Below are 12,331 nucleotides of genomic sequence, written 5' to 3' on the forward strand. Positions count from 1 at the left end.
CCACTAGCAGGTGGTAAGGAGGAAGCTTGGATCCCAACCATGAAGACTCCCAGACCTTCACCACAAACTATTAATACGAGCAACAAGGACTATATCCCAACTGCCAAGGAGACCACAGGGAATTGGATGCCCTCGGAGGCTGAGTACTCTGAGGTCACCCACCCCCAACCGGAGCTTCCGCAGGGGATGGAAGAAGTCCAAACACTACCACGCAGAAACCAACATCATCGGAAAGACAACCAGAAGCCCTGAGCAGTCCGCAGACACAGAAGAACAATAAATGTCCTTTGGGACCAGGGAGGAGAGCTTTCTCTGGTCCGAGCCTGGCTCCACCCCTGGACTCCCCCCCCCCCTCCCGCAATGACCATCGGGATCGCTCTGAAAACCCCTCACAGCAAACAAACAATCATACAAACTAAAAAAAAAAACCTAAAATAAATAGACAAACAAGAGAAAGTAGAGTTTGAAATCTGACAGGAAAGAGCTGGCGTGGATTGGCTCATGCCTTGCTGGGTGGGACACAAAGATTAGTTACTCCTCACCATGGTGTTGAGGATTTTCCTGAACACCCCCCCTCCCAAAAAAAATGTTCTGCACCTTAAATGTCGACAAATATCTTGTTAGAGTTACAAGCCAGTCTAGATTATCCCAAAATCTGCCAAGATCAACAAAATTATACTTCAACACAACAAATGGGTAAATACTAAAATGAAATAGACACGAGACAGCTGAATGGTACCCTATAGCCATTTTAAGGTATATAGCAGCCGGTCCGGTCCTGTATATAAACTAAAATTGAGATGTCAATGAGCTAATCATAGGTTGTGGTTAGGACTTGCTTTTTTTTTTTTTTTTAACATACTGGTTACTCAAAACCATGTCAATTCCATAATATTGCAAATTGCCGTTGATGTTATACTGGGACTCTTAATTGACTGTGATGATATTCCACCAGCTCTAACTTCGGACCAGAAATGGTCTCCCCAAGAAACTGTTCAACCCATCTGGACAATAAGTAGCTGGATTCCATTCTTGGTATATGTTTGCAAGGAAAGACTCTTGATTGAATTTGAACTGTAATGCTGCATCAAGGTGGAGGAATCCACCAGGGGGGAGGGGAGGGGGGAAGGGAGGGGAGGGGGAGGGGGGAGGGGGAGGGGGGAGGGGGAGGGGGGAGGGGGAGGGGAGGGGGAGGGGGAGGGGGAGGGGAGGGGGAGAGGTGGGGGGATTCCCAGAGCCTATGAAACTGTCACATAATGCAAAATAATTAATAAAAAATATATATATATAATAAAAAGAAATTGGCTCCACTGAATTATTGAAAATAATGAACTCAGGTTCAGTGCGATAATCTAACAACTAAAGTCCTTGCCTTGCACTTGCCAGGATACCATATCGGCAGTGATTCTAATCCTGGTGGCCCAGCTTCCCATCCAGCTCCCTGCTTGTGGCCTGGGAAAGCAGTGGAGGACAGGTCCAAAGCCTTGGGACCTTGTGCGCACATGGGAGCCCCAGAAGCAGCTCTGGGATGCTGCCTTCAGACTGTCTAAGCTCAGGCTGTTGCTGCCGCTCGGACAGTGAATCATTGCACGGAGGATCTTCCTCTCTGTCTCTCCTCCTCTCTGTATATCTGACTTTCAAATAAAAATAAAAACAAAATTTTTTAATAAAAGAAAATAATGACTCCTTTAGCTAATTTGTGAATCTTGTTATAATTGTGCAAAGGAAAAGTGCATTCCTCTTGCAAATGTAAACCCTGTAACTCAGGCATTGCTGTCACAGCACATTTGCAATCTGACACAGATTTCATGTGATAAAAGAAGCTGACAGAGAATTTAATTATCTATTATCAAACCACTGAGGAGCAAAGTTTGAACTTGTGTACTGTATTTTTTTTTAATTTTTGTATATTATCAATACTGGTTTCAAAATAGGAGGGCACTTCAAAAAGTTTGTGGAAAAAATGAAACTAAAAGACACATTTAATTTGGTGCAAAAGAAATGTGAAATTCATAGTTTTCTTATACATTTTTTTGTCATGAACTCTTTGAACATCCCTCAAATACATGGATCTCATAATTTTTTCATCAAGATAGTTTTAACCACCCTAATGTATGTGAACTCCTAGAATGATGAAGCTATGTTTTCATCTTTAGTCTACACAGGATCGTATTGTTCTTGGCACATGTTAAGTGCTGAATAAAATTTGAACATGTAAGTGAATAGAATAATGAATGGTCTAAAGCTAGAGAGCTACATAGTCATCACCCTCTAAATCATATTTTACTCAAGCACTTATACTAATGTACAAATAAAAAAAAACTATGTTCTTAAATTTAGAAACTTGAACATTTCCTGCTTTCTTAGCATTCAAGTTCAACTTGCCATTTAAGCTTTGAGAAAATCAGACTTTTTATTATTCAGGATCTGGAATTTACTCCAGACCATGGAACACTTACTCTGTCTTCTCTTAAGAAAATACGATGTTTGAAAAAATGTGGCTTTGCACACTTGATTGTGACTGGAACTTTAAAAGTAAGGTAAAGTTGACATGCTGCATGTTTTCCAATTCAAATATAAGCATTTTCTTCCATATACTCACTAGGTGGAGCCATGTGCTCAAGCTTGTTTTCTGAAACCAACTAGCAAACATGGGTTTAATTAAATAAGAACCTGCCAACTATCTGGGTTAATTCTGAGAAGGCAGGAGAGGTCAGAGGTTGAGGTTAATCCACACACAGCCTCGGTTAAGCAGGACTGGTACTAAACAGAAACATTTTAAAATATAATGATTTCAGTTGAAGATCCTGTGGACATGGAGGTTTTTCAGAGGGAGAAGAGTTGCTGGAGGCCTGTCCTATAACATGTCATGTGGTGTGCCCATGTTGAATGGGTCTTCCTCAGTCTCTCCTCAAAGAATCTCCCATACTTGGAACATTACACTTGATCAATCCAGTGTGATAGGTGGGTATCTTATTATGACTACTGCTCCTCCAACTTGGTGCATGTCTCAGGACATGAAGAGACACAACCATGAGTATGCATGACTTCTGCCTTAAGTGATTGAGGAGGTCAATTTTATGTGTAAATTTGGCTGGAATAAGGGATGCCCAGATAGCTTGCAAAACATTATTTCTGAGTGTGTCCAGGAGGCTCTTTCTGAAAGAGATCATCATTCGAGACAGGAGATTGAGTAGGAACATCACACTTGCCAGTATGGGTGCACATCGTTCAATCCATCAAGGGCATAAAGAAAGCAAACTATGGAAGAATACAGATGGCTCAGCTCTGCCTGAATGAAACATCCATCTTCCCCTTCGACACCAGTGCTCCTGGTTTTCAAACCTTCACACTACACTTAGGCTTACAGTAATGGTCAGTGTCCTGCTTTTCCAACCTGCCAATTCAGGCTGAATCTCACTGCTGTCTCAGTTCATGCAGACTGCAGCTCCTGGAGCTTTTCAGTTTTCATGTTCATGTGAGATAATTCCTATATGTCTATACTTATGCTTTCTATATTTATATTGTATATAGTCTGTTTCTGGCACAGGCTCTCTGACACAGGCTTTTCATGCAGCAATAATGACAAATGATTACCACAAGAATTAATGCTGGACCTTTTTCACCATGTACACATTTTAAAATAGCCTCATTGGAAATAACTCAAAATGACAGAGGGGAAGGAGGCTGTGCAAGGTCCCTCACATATTCTGTTATATTTTCTTTCCTGAGATGTCATCATAGATCACTTGAGATGAAGTGACTGACTTTGTATTGCTGTCTTGTCAAAAATAACTTAACAAACATCAACTTCTATCCAAGTCTCCCTCTGTCTCATTGGACTCGCAATGATGCTATTGTTACAGGATCTTCTTTGAATTATGTCAGAGTCACTGCCAACTCCTGGCAGCGGGTTCTCAAAAAGACAACATGCTGAGCAGTGGAAAAGGAAGGAGCGGGATGATTAACTGTGGGCGGAGAGAAAGCACAGAAGCAAGGCTTTTCCTGCCGACAGATGTTGCAGAGGACGGTGCGGTCAAGTGACAGCTCTGGTACATTTGACCAATGCTTGAGGCGCCATCTGCTCTTTTTCCCCCAGAACGGTAATCCCTTTCAAAGGCTGCAGGGTACACCTCAAAGGCTGTTCTAAATTACCTTCTATTCCAGAATTATGAACCACTCCAAGGCAACTCAAACACAAACTATGCTTAGACAGAGCAGGACCCATCAGAGCTGAACTGAGCCATAACAGCCACAAACTAAAGACAACTTCTTAGTAAAGTTTGTCATTACTGTTTTTGCACATTTTCTGTGAATATGGTCTGAAGAGTGAATAAACTGAGCCAATGAAAATTTGTATCTTCTTTTAGATGTAACTTTTTTCTGCATTTGAAAGGTAGAGTGACAGAGCAGAAGAGAAATGCAGCGAGAAACTTTCCATCTCCTGGTTCACTCCCCATGCAGGTGCATTGGCCAGGACTTGGCCAGGTCAAATCCAGGAGCCTAGAACTGTATTCTGCTGTCCCACATGGGCGGTAGGTACTTGAGTCATTTTCCATTACCTCCCAAGGGGACTAGCAAGGAGTGGATCAGGAGCAGATTAGCTGAAACTAAATTTCATATTGGAATGCTGGTGTTTCAAACACCTATGTATACCACAAGGTTGGCCCCCAATAATCCATATCTTAAGCTGAAAGTCTTTCTTATATGACTGAGACCCTAACAAGCACCTAATGTGTGCCCCACCCCGTTATGATTTCTGTAGAGCAATGAAAGAAATAAAGCAAGTCAGGAGCGAAGAGGAAGGGAAAAGAGTTATTTGCAAAGAATCCACTGATTCCTCCAGACAAGGTCAGCAAAGTAAACACCATGACTTCTCTCTCTCTCTCTCTGTCTCTCTCTCTCTGTCTCTCTCTCTCTCTCTCTCTCTCTCTCTCTCTCTCTCTCTCTCTTTTTCCTGTGTTAGGGATTTTAAGTCTGAAAGACCTATGTGGATTTTTGTGTAAATCCCAGTTCTACCACTTGGGAATATTATCCACCTAAACCTCATTTTCTCCAAAGGGGCTCCCAGAGTATCTACTTCAGATACTCTGAAGTAACTCAGTAACTCCAGAGCATATCAGTTCAAAGAGAATTCCACGGAAAATGTGTCACCTAGATTTATGTGATGCTACAGTGCCGTATATGAGGTACAATGACCACTGAAAGTGGCAGCTATATCCCATATTCCCATATTCTGTGCTTTGTTGTAAGCAAGCATTCTACGAATGGCCTTGTAGGGTAATGAGCAAAAGCAAGAGTAATGGAGCCAGTGTTCTGTTGATTTGTTTCTGCCTGCTGGCCATATGCCCATGAGGTATCTCAACCTCCTCAGTAGTGAAGGGTAATTATGAATTCTATTAAATGATTTCTCAATTTATTCACTTGAGAATGATTCCTTACTCTTCACAGCTATTGAAAGCATTAAATAAGCTAATACATATAAAATATTGAGAGCAAAGTCTAGCATATGGTAAGCCATAAATAAATCTTAGCTATAATTATTTATTGGTGGAAAGCTATTCTAAATAAGATAAGGCAAAATTCAAACACTGAATAAACAATTGAGGGATTTATGTAGATGTGATATTATTAAAACCAATACCATGTCATTCATATTATTGCTATTATTATTATTATCCCAATATAATGTTATTGAGCACCAACCAATTTAATACAGGTTCATTTAATGAGATTCAGGACATGGCTATCTTAAAATACAATATCAAGACACACCAAATATTCAAAGCTGAAAGCACTTAGAACCAGGGTATGTAGTAGAGATGTCTTGCCTGGAGACCCTGCCTATACCTGTACATACAGGTGCATACACCAGGACATACAGACTCTTGGACTTCCTTGCCATCTAGTAGCCTACAAACACACCTACTCAAGGGAGGTCTGAATCTCAAGTTTCAGGAAAGAGCACCCTGCCAAGTTTGTTCCTTCTGTGATACCCAGCCCCAATACATACACAACGGTTCTGTGGACATCTTAACTAGCCCCTTCCTAACATTAGTTAATAATTCTCAAATTATACTGCCCTCTTTAAATTACTGTAGAGACTTTTGCCTGCTTGGACTGTGACTTACAAAATACCTCGCTTCATCATTTTTTTTTTTTAATTCAGAAAGTCATCCAGGCTGTGCTGTCATACCTCCCTGAGGAGAGTATCTGGTGATTGTCCTCACTTCTCAGGAAACTGAGTTTGGAAAAAGGCAGGAAAGGAGGCCTCTGGAGGTAATAATCTCTTTTTTCCCCTCAAACACATAGTTAAGCAATGGGGGGGGGGGCATTTGCTTAGTGGTCAAGCTGCCTATGGAAAAGTCCATATCCTGTGTTGTAGTAGCTGGAGTTGTTTTGATACACTATTTTTTTTATTAATTACATTGCATTATGTGACACAGTTTTATAGGCACTGGGATTCCCAAACCTTCCCCCCAAAACTCTCCCCCCATGGTGGATTCCTCCACCTTGTTGTATTACCACAGTTCAAGTTCAGTTGAGACTCTTTCATAGAAAGCATATACCTCCTTTGAGACTAGGGAAGGGAGCTTTCTCTGGTCCTTGCTTGGTTCCAACTTTGGGTCCCCACCCTCTCTAGCAATGACCATCAGGATCGCTCCAGAAAACCCTCAAAACAAACAAACAAACAAACAAAAAATCTAGAATAGATAGAGAACAACAAGGAAAGCTTAGAATCAGACTGGAAACTGTCAGTGTGGATTCACTTATACCTTACTAGGTGAGACACAAAGATTAGTTACTCCTCACTAGGGTACTGAAGATTTCTCTGCACACCCCTCCTAAAACTGTTCTGCACCTAAACTGTTGACATATGTCTTGTAAGAGTTATAAGCTAGTCTAGACTACCCGAAAAACAGCCAGATCCAGTAGCTGGATTTGGTTCCCAGCTCCTGCTCCTGGCTCCAGTTTCCCACTATAGCCGACCCTGGGATGCAGCAGTGGCAGCTCCAGCAGTTGGTTGCCTGCTGCCTGTGTGAGAAAACTGGTTACATTCCTGGTTCTAGCCGTTACAGGCGTTTGGCAAGTAAACAACTGGATATGAGCTCCATCTCTCTCTCTCTCTACAACAGACTTTTCAAGATAAGCATTTGAGAGTAGTTCGTTTCTAGTACTGGTTTACCCACTCTCCAGAACACTGGCTCTATAATTCAGTCCCAGTCAGTGTTTTCAGCCAGAGGTGAAATATCATTTGCTGTCAATTACATCAGAAAAATACTAGGAAAATCATAGAAAAAATGCACTTTTTATTCTAGTTTCAAGAATTCTGGAAAGAACTAGATATGGAAATTGTCCTTTGGAACAATTCAGTTTTACTTGAGTATTAGCAGTTAAGTCCTGAACACTCTGTTAACAAAATTCATGAAGAATTTAACAATAACTAAAAACACACTATATTTCACTACTCCTAAAAATCCTATTTCCTATAGACTGAATGTCTAACCTCTCACTTTGTGAAATTCACCAGTAAACCCGTTACCCCCAGTGTGATGGTATCCTGCAGTGGAGCCTGGTGAAGATAAACATGATCTTGTGATGACGTCATGATGGTGCTCTGCTATGTCATCAATGGGGCAGTGCTCTGGTGATGTCATCAGTGCCCCCGTAAGAAGAGGGGACCCCAGAGCTTCCTCTGGCCACTGTGTCAGGATACAGTGAGCAGGTGAAAACTCTGCAACTGGGGAAGAAGGCCCCACCGACAAGCAAACCTGCTGGCTCCTTGGGGTTGAAATTTCTGCACTCTGGAAATATGAGCAATGATTGTGAGCCTTTTCAGCCATTTAGTAGGGGCTGACAAGAAAATTTGCAACCAAGTACAATCATTGAACATTCTCAAAAATGGCTGTGTTCTCCCAATCCCCAGGGCTTTGCCTATGCTGGTCTCACCCACCACAGCCTTTCCACATCATGTTTCTCTGGACAACCACTGTGTCACCTTTAGTTCTCAGCTTACATATAATTTCCTTCAGTTAGCCTTCCCTCATTTTCCCTCATTCTGCCCCGCAACGCATACACATGTAAGGCCAAATGGAACCTTCTTTTTGTATGCTCCAATCTCTCAATGCAGAATAAACTACTTGAAAATAAGAATATTCTTTTGTGCTTGGTGCCTAGGACATAAGAAGAAATCAATACATCTTTTCTTGTCTTTTTTTGCAGCTGTTCTTTGCTTTTTCTTGGCTAGATACAAATCTAGAGTCTCAACAAGCTGCTCTCGTGAAAAAAAAAAAATATTCTTCACGGTAAAAAAAAAATAGCGTAACAGATAAAATCTATTTCCGACTCACTTTTCCTCACTACGAGAAGGGAGGAAGTCTTTGGGAAGAGAGGAAAGTCAGAACAATACAACGATGGGTGGTGATCTCAAACAGGTTTGGCTCCTTCGGAGAGCATCTTTGTCAAAGTCCTTTCTGTTCATCCCTCCTAGGAAGGCATGCTCGACATATGAGGCCTTCTGAAGAGGCAACCTGTGCCTTTACACCTGTGCTGGGATGCATGGATGTGAGGCTGTTTCCCTTTCTCTTTGGAGCATCATTCCCTCCATAAAACTTTGAGCACCTTCTCTAGAGGCCATAGCTACTTGTGGCAGCTGAGGATAAGAGACTTCATTTTGAGAATTCCTGTCCGATTTTGCAAGCTGTTGATAGACTGAGGGTGCTTTTTTTTTTTTGAGACCCCTAAAATAGGTTTATCTAAAAAGTGGCCTTCATTCATTTGAAATATCCTAATTTCACTTAGCTCTCCCATTGTTTCCATCATCAATACAAATTTAGCTTTGTCAGTTGGAAGGAAGAAAAATGGTCACAGATTAGGAGCCTGAAGACGTGAATAACTCAGATGGGTCTGTGTGGGGAGTTTGCTTCTTTGTGCTAACTACAGGAGTTATGAAATCTGCATGCAGGAATAGAATGCCACTCTTTGGGATGACATTTCAGTATTCCAGAGCTAGTATAAGTTAGCTGTTTTAGCCAATTCAAAGTGTTCTACATGCTGCCAAATTATGAAATACTTGAAAGAATGTGGAGGACGCCCAACAAGTCCCCAAATCACTGAACAATATTTTCTAAGCGTTCCCACCAACAGATGGCCATAAAAATGTGCTCCGCATTTTCTCATTCATAGTTGTTCTGGAAAAGAAACACTTTCTTAATATAGACGCCGTTACAGCTGGTATTATGCTAGGGAGTTTGACCTTCTCTGCTTTCATCGTCAGCTGCGGCAGCAGCAGTATCCCCACATACTGAGGTGACGGTGATACCAAGGCTGGTTGGAGCCTTGCTCTTCCAATCCTTTAGAAACCTCAGACTGCAAATGAGCATGTAGAATATGCATAGATACCAGCCTATTTTGTAATCATTAAAGTACAAGAGTCAAACTCTGATCCAGGCGAAAGAACCTGTGTCACTAATCACAAGCCTTTCAACCCACTGTGAAAGGTAATTAAGATAATATGTATCAATAAGGCACACAGCTGTCTAATGCTCACCCTCTTTTGGCAGGTGCAAATGAGCCAAGAAGTGGCTGGGAAGGGTATATAAATGAGTTCATTGGGTCACGCAGTTTCCAGACATTCAAAATTGGATGTAGATCAACAATCTCCAAAAAAGCAGCCATAAGCAGAAAGTGGTATCTACAAACTGAATATGGAAAAGTTAATGCGGGTATATTCTGTTCACAGATACAGTCTAAAAAGAACCTGTTTGCTAAAATGTGCAAGTGTCCAAAAGAGTGTTTTGGGAGATTGGTTACAAAACCTTGTATTACCTGATCCCTAATTTCTTTCTTTATTTAAACATAATATATTTTATATATTTAAACACATATTTATGAATACACATGTATACATATAAATATGTATTTATATAAACATAATATATGTATAAATATGGTGCGTATTTATAAATAAGTGTTTTTATATAAATTTATACATATATATATATATGTTTTTGTTTGAGGAAGCAGTTGTGGTTATTCCTGGAACACACTTGCATGATGGTCTTTGCTGTTTCTTCCACCTAACTTCCTAAATCTGACTTCTTGCCATTCACCTCTCAGCTTAACTCCTGATTCCTTCAATCAGATAAAGATTACTTTTGCAGTTCACTCTGTTTTATTTCATGCCACGTCACTTATTGCTACCTCCATTTCTTGTCTGTGCCCTTGTTTGCTTTCTTGTGGTTCTTTTTTTAAATTTTTTTATTTATTTATTATTTTTAATTCATTAATTACATTGTATTATGTGACACAGCTTCATAGGTACTTGGATTCTCCCCACCCCTCCTCTTGTGGTTCTTTTTCTGCCAATGGAAGTGGGCTCCAGGAGTGCTAAAACTTAATCTTTCTTAGCTAGTGCTAATTTTGTAGTATATAAAGAAATTTCTACCATTCAATAAGCATTCAATGAATGCCTCTTCAATTTGGTTTGTGCTTGGGATGTATGTGTATGTATATCTTTTTCTTTGGCTAGCAAGGGAAAAAATGAAAAGTAGCATTACATTATATTATACCTGATGTGTTTATTACTATGTACATAGGCAAATAATATCTATTTTTAAGATGGTTGGGAGGTCAGATGTGGCTTTTCCCCTTATTTCTCCCCTTCCTCCAGATATAGAACAGAAAAAAGAAAATGTCAAAACAATGGTCTCACCCACTTTCCTCTAGCCCTTGACCCTTCACACCCTAATTAAATAGGTAAAAGTTATCAAAAATAAAATTTATACAATTAAAAAACTATGCATGGAAATAAATGATCCTATAATTTCACTTTTCCATAAAAACATTAATATTTGTGAAAAACTGAGTTGGCTTAGTTCCATCATCTTGGATTATTTAGATCAGTTAAATAGCTTATGTCACTTAGGTCAATAAGTAAAGAGTGGTTGAATGGTCACCAAAATTATTTGTTCTTTTCATAAACACCAGATTACTTACACGTCTACAAAAGCATATGACAAGATGTGGACCAAAGGAATGTAAAAGATAGGATTTATGCAATACCCAAATGTGGCCCACTAAAACCTTGATTCTACTCTGTTTCTGTGTCTTTCAGCTAACGGAAGACTCTAATGTAAAAAAATTGTAAGTCTGCAGATGACACAGCACCCCAGCCCTTGCCTTATCCAATGTGGGGACTTCTGTCTGTAGCATAAGCAATAACTGTAATTTTATTATACTGTATTTATTGTATTGAAGATTTTAGGATTTTCTATTCATGTAATTACTTTATCTTGAGTAATGAGAAACTAAAATTATAAAAATTATAAGGTGGGGAGTGTTGTGGGCTTTGGCCAAACCCTGTATTGCAGTATCTGGAATATTGCCCCCTCCATTTATGCTTGAGCTTCCTAACACAAGTGAGAGGCAAAGAACAATTCCCTGAGTAGTTCTGTTCCTGCCTTCACCAAGGAACACAAATGGAATTCCCCAGCCCAGCTCTGTTTTTGTGGGTATTTGGGGGAGTGAAACAGTAGGTAGTAGACGCCCCTCTCTCTCTCTCTCTCTCTCTTCCACCTTTACTATAAGGATTATGTACCTTTATCTGATCCAATTCACAAATGAATCTTTGCAGAACAATAGATAAGGATCAGTTATTCATGTGTGGACTGACCACATTATACAATGTAAAAACGCCAGGTTCAAAAGCTGAACACTGGTGTTTTTACTTCAAAGCTATGTATCCCTTTTTACTGCCTTGTATCATACGGTTTCTGTATGCAAGAAGAATCAGAAAGTGGGCTAAGCACTGACTGATGTCAAATTGAGATAATTGAAACAATCTTCTAATTCACCCATATTGAGTTCTAAATAATTAAAGACGAGTATACCAAACTACATCTAAAATGCAGCCTATAACAAAACTATGCATCTGAGAATTAAAGGCAATGATCTTGCTACTCTCCTCACATTAGCACAATCTCATATTTATAGTTTCATATCTAGTTTACTTTTCTCGTACAGAACTAGCTAATAACCACTGATGAAGTTTCTTCGTTTTCATTGCTCTGGAGTAAACAGAAAATGGCTCCTCTTTCAATATTTTATGCCCACAATATTCAGCAGAACCCATTACATCCATTAAAAGGTACTAATATGTAAAACAAAGTAAGGGATACTAACATCTCTCTCTATGAAGCCATATAATGAGAAACCATTAAAATGTGTGATTTTTCTTCCTTTAGCTTCATATAAACTCTCTATCATCATTAGCACATTCTCTGCATACATTGTGTACTCCTCAACACACTCTTTCCCCCAAGGTGCAATA

Source organism: Ochotona princeps, chromosome 28 (assembly GCF_030435755.1).
Source record: "Ochotona princeps isolate mOchPri1 chromosome 28, mOchPri1.hap1, whole genome shotgun sequence".
Classification (NCBI taxonomy): domain Eukaryota; kingdom Metazoa; phylum Chordata; class Mammalia; order Lagomorpha; family Ochotonidae; genus Ochotona; species Ochotona princeps.